This window comes from Bidens hawaiensis, unplaced genomic scaffold, assembly GCF_021521415.1.
Source record: "Bidens hawaiensis isolate Kalapana, Puna unplaced genomic scaffold, B.hawaiensis_p1.1 tig00041608_1, whole genome shotgun sequence".
Lineage (NCBI taxonomy): Eukaryota > Viridiplantae > Streptophyta > Magnoliopsida > Asterales > Asteraceae > Bidens > Bidens hawaiensis.
The window spans coordinates 117094-122285 of NW_027497346.1; the positions used below are offsets into that span (position 1 = coordinate 117094).

Sequence of the window (5192 nt, forward strand, 5' to 3'; positions counted from 1 at the left end):
AGATTAGTTTGATATGTTGAATGCGGTTTTAATTATTTTACATATACATATACATATGTGTATGTGTACGTGTACGTGTAGGTGTTTATTCGTTGACTTGATTAAAAATTGGCTAATTGGAGAAGCAATTAGATGGCGTTGACCTCACCATTAGAGCATATGCCATAATATGCTTCAAATGATTCTTAGTTTTGTGCATCTTTAAATACCCATGAATTCAACATCTCTTCTACTCACCACCTTCTTTCTTTCGTTTTCTCACTATTACAGTTGCATAGCTACCCTCTTCATAAGGTACCTTCTTTTTCTCTTATGCCATATTTTTACATCCATTCATAAAGAAAAACACTCCAAAATAGACCATTTTAGACACGATTCCGAGTTCATTATGCATACATTATATAGTCATAAATCGTTTACGTTTGTCTTAATTATTTATATATACGGTTAAGTATCAAAAAGAGGTCCATCAATTTATGTCACCATCGTTCACAACCGGGAATATTAATCTTATTTAATGACATAAATTTCTAATAAAATTGGTACAAAGTTTATATCTATGATAATTTATGATGATGATATTACATCTAAAAAAAATCTCATGTTAGATATTTGTATGAGAAGTTATATCTGAAATACTCTTTTAATTTTCATAATAATTAAGTCCTTGAAAGTTTTTGTTTTCTTACTGCTTGCAGGCTGCATAGTTACCGAACAAGAGAGTAGCCATGGCTAGAGAGCAGCTGCAAGTGCTCAGTGTTCTTGACACAGCCAAGACACAAATGTACCATTTCACGGCCATCGTGATTGCCAGAATGGGTTTCTTCACCGACGCCTACGATCTTTTCGCAATATCCCTAGTAACAAGATTACTTGGCCGTCTATACTACCACAAAGATGGTGCACCCAAGCCTGGAACCCTACCGCCTGCTGTAGCCTCATCAGTCACCGGTGTCGCCCTTGTCGGGACCCTATGCGGTCAACTCTTCTTCGGGTGGCTGGGTGACAAGATGGGCCGGAAGAGAGTGTATGGTATGACCTTGGCTCTCATGGTTATATGCTCATTCGCCTCTGGCCTCTCGTTCGGGAACGAAGCGAAAGGCGTCATGACCACATTGTGCTTTTTTAGGTTTTGGCTCGGGTTTGGGATCGGTGGTGACTATCCGCTCTTAGCGACCATTATGTCGGAATACGATAATAAGAAAACGCGTGGTGCGTTTATTGCTGCCGTGTTTGCAATGCAAGGGTTCGGGATTTTGGCAAGTGGAATAGTAGCGTTAATCGTGTCAGCTTCTTTTGACCATGCATTTAACGCTCCTTCCTATGCAACGGACCCCGTTGGGTCCACAGTTCCACAAGCGGACTACATTTGGCGTATTATACTAATGTTTGGTGCGATCCCAGCGGCTTTGACTTACTACTGGCGTATGAAGATGCCAGAAACTGCCCGCTACACAGCTCTGGTGGCGAAAAATGCTAAACAAGCAGCTGCTGACATGGCTCGGGTTTTACAAGTCGAAATTGACCCCGAGGAGCAGAAAGTAGAGAAAATTGCTCAAGATAGTAAAAACTCATTCGGATTGTTTTCGAAGGAATTCGCTCGTCGTCACGGGCTCCACTTGCTCGGGACCACTTCCACTTGGTTTCTACTCGACATCGCTTTCTACTCACAAAACCTCTTCCAAAAAGACGTGTTGAGCGGCATCGGGTGGATCCCACCCGCGGCAACAATGAGTGCCATCAGAGAGGTTTACCAGTGTGGCCAAAGCTCAAACCCTAATCGCGCTTTGCAGCAGGGTTCCCGGCTATTGGTTCACGGTCGGATTCATCGATATCATCGGCCGTTTCACCATCCAACTTATGGGATTCTTCTTCATGACGGTCTTCATGTTCGCTCTCGCTATTCCATACCACCACTGGACCCTACACGACAACCGCATCGGGTTAGTTGTTATGTACTCATTAACATTTTTCTTCGCCAACTTCGGCCCTAACGCGACCACTTTCGTGGTCCCCGCTGAGATATTCCCGGCGAGGCTCCGCTCCACCTGCCACGGTATTTCTGCGGCAGCTGGAAAAGCAGGCGCCATTGTTGGCGCCTATGGGTTTCTCTATGCTGCTCAAAGCAGGGACCCCAAAAAGACCGACCACGGGTACCTACGGGTATCGGAATCAGGTACTCGCTCATCCTTCTCGGTGTGATCAACCTGTTGGGAATGGCGTTTACGTTTTTGGTCCCTGAACCCAAAGGCAAATCTCTCGAAGAATTGTCTCGTGAGAATGAAGGTGACATCGAACCTGTGTCCAACATAGGTAACCGAACAGCTCCTGTTTGATTCACAAGATGGTGTTATCATACAAGAATTGTTGGATTCTACCAAATATTACTTTGTGTTCTTTTAACTAACTGTACATATATGTTTGCTTCATGAATTGTATAGATTCAAAAAGTGTATCTATATGTACGGTTTTGTTTTATGTTGTTTATTTTAGTGTGCAAGAAATTGTTTGTTATTTTTGTGGTTCACCTATGGTATTGTAAAGTTGTAACAATTATGTTGTAGCATCTTTGTTTTATATAAATAATATGAATATTATAAGTTTAAGGGGTTTGCTCTCGATCATCATCAAAACACAACAAATTTTCTACTATTTATTTGGTAACCATAATTTTAAAAAGGGTGTCAAATTTATTTGTCTAAATGATAAAGGCACCTCTTTCCCAATTGCCCATGAGAATTTACATAGTGATTTAGTTTTTTATTAAATAACATTTCTAGATTATATATTTTCTTAATTGATTTGATTTAGGTTTTCTGATTGCCAATCTGACCTTTTATTATTTATTCACTCACAATAAAGACTACTGTCATGAATATTTACAATTAACTAAGAAGTTTAATATTTGATTGTCTTACAACAAATAACTCATCCAACTAATCTTTCTGACCTATCAAACCGTAACATTTTTATTGAAGTTTTGGCAGAGAAATGAAAGGGAATAGCTGTTATTATAAAGTATAAAGATAAAAATTATATCATGTACGTTTAGACCCCAAAACGCCTATACCGGCATGAAATGTCACCGCCGAAGCTTGCAACAACGCCAACATCCCTGATTCTTGGCCTATCAGCCTGGAACCATTTATCTAAGCGTCTTAATAGACTGCCAAGTCTTGATCGTTATCCAAAAATATCTGCTTACAAACCCGCTATCCGTGCGTGCTGGCAACCTCAAAACTAAACCCAAAACCATTGATCATACCATCTCATGTTCAGTCATATTTGGCAGCCAACAACCACTTGTATTTGGTGTCTCTTTGATTACAAATTTCAGCCCCCAATTATCTCATACGTAGTAGTTAAATATCATGAACCGTTGCTGTTCTGTACACCATATTTCGGTCTAGAAATCGAACACAAACGCAAGCAGCTGCTGTACCAATTTCAGTCAACTTTGGAAGCCAAAAACCACTTGTATTTGGTGTCTATTTGATCATTTAATTTCAGCCACAAATTACCTCATAGGCAGCTGTTAAATATCACGAATCGTTGCTGCTCCATACGCCATATTTTGGTCTTGAGAGGGAACACAAACGCATGCAGCTGCTGTCCCGTTTTGACAGCCCATTATCATTGTGTGTTAGAAGTATTTAGTCATCGATTCAGCCCTTTACAGCCCCAATTCTATTGTCAAACATCACCGAAACACCCCAAGGTTGATCACTATTTACCGTCTCCGTCCGCCGCCCTTATGACCACCGATCGCGTCCGACAAAGCCGTCATTGCTGCCATTTCTTCATGGCTAATACATCCGATTACACGTCTTTAATATTCTCATGAATCTTGCGAAAAACCTTGGCTAACTGGTGATCATTAAACTTAAAAGAAATAGAACGACTTCACAATATAATTATGATTACGGAAAAAATATGCACACACCAAAGAAGATGATTACCTTGAAACAAGTGGGAATATACAAAGGATTCTCAGTCTAGAATCCAAACCAGGAGCAACAACCTAAAATCGATGGCTTGATTATGATCTAGATTTCGTCTAGGCAGCGAAACTGAAGCCAGGTCAATTCCACCAGGATTGTAGGTTAATTTGCACAGGCCATTAATTATCCAAGTTTCTGCATGTCAAATTTGGATCCGCTGTAGTCGGTGCTCATACGTATGTTATAATCTTTTTCTTTACAAGAGTACTCGAGTTCTAAAGTAAGATATTGGGTCGAATGGACATTTATCAATTAGGTTAAGAGTTCTTTTATTTTAGAGGAAACCAACCGATAAGGTGCCTTAGCAATATGTCGAGCTCCTATAGTAAGATCATTTTGGAACTTGAATACCTAATCAAGTGGCGCAACTGATAAGATTTTGGGATACGAATAAGAGAAGTTAATACAACAGACGTCTCTAAATTTAGCAACACCAACCTTGATATCAGTAACATACGCTAAGTAGGCCTCACATCTCTATTTCGAAAGCCATCCACCTTTAATCATAAAACTAACATTCAGCATAACATCACTACTCGATCCATGTCATGGGCAGGGAATTGGCTTCGCAAGGTTTTAGTTGCCAGGAGGCATTACCTTACCACGTTGTATAAGAACACATCCCAATCCTTGATAGGAAGTAGTTGAATGGACAACCATATGATCTTTACCATCCGGCATTACCAACATTGGAGCTTGAGACAACCTTTGTTTCAATTCTTGGTCAACGAAGAGGCTATTTAGAAAAAAAAATCGAATAAACCACCTATGGAAGCTACGAATTTCAAATTGTGACACCTGAGAATTCCACTTCATACGCGCTTCCATCTTCGCCAGGTCACTAATAATACCATTTGGACAACTTGACCTAAAAATTTTAACTTCCCTCAACCAGAAGGCACATTAGAACTAACGTAGCATGTAACTTTTCCTTTTTAAGCATCTACAGTACCTCCTTTAGATGACAAGTTTTTGTCACCTTTGTTTATGGAATAGATAACGATGTCATAAATTAACACAATGACTGATCAATCAAGTATAGGTCGACACACCCTGTTCATTAAAATTAGTACGCAGATCTATACCCTTTTAGAAGAATGACTATTTTAATTAGCCAATCTCGCGTCCGCTAATGACCAAACTTTCAAAATGAAAGTTGTTTCTAACACATTGATTTAGGTCACTAAAATT

General features: G+C 39.8%; 1 pseudogene; it reads left to right on the forward strand.

The window, feature by feature from the left end:
* The first annotated feature begins 706 nt into the window (after positions 1 to 706).
* On the forward strand, positions 707 to 2336 carry LOC143592973 (low affinity inorganic phosphate transporter 1 pseudogene; annotated as a pseudogene).
* Positions 2337 to 5192: the final 2856 nt, after the last annotated feature.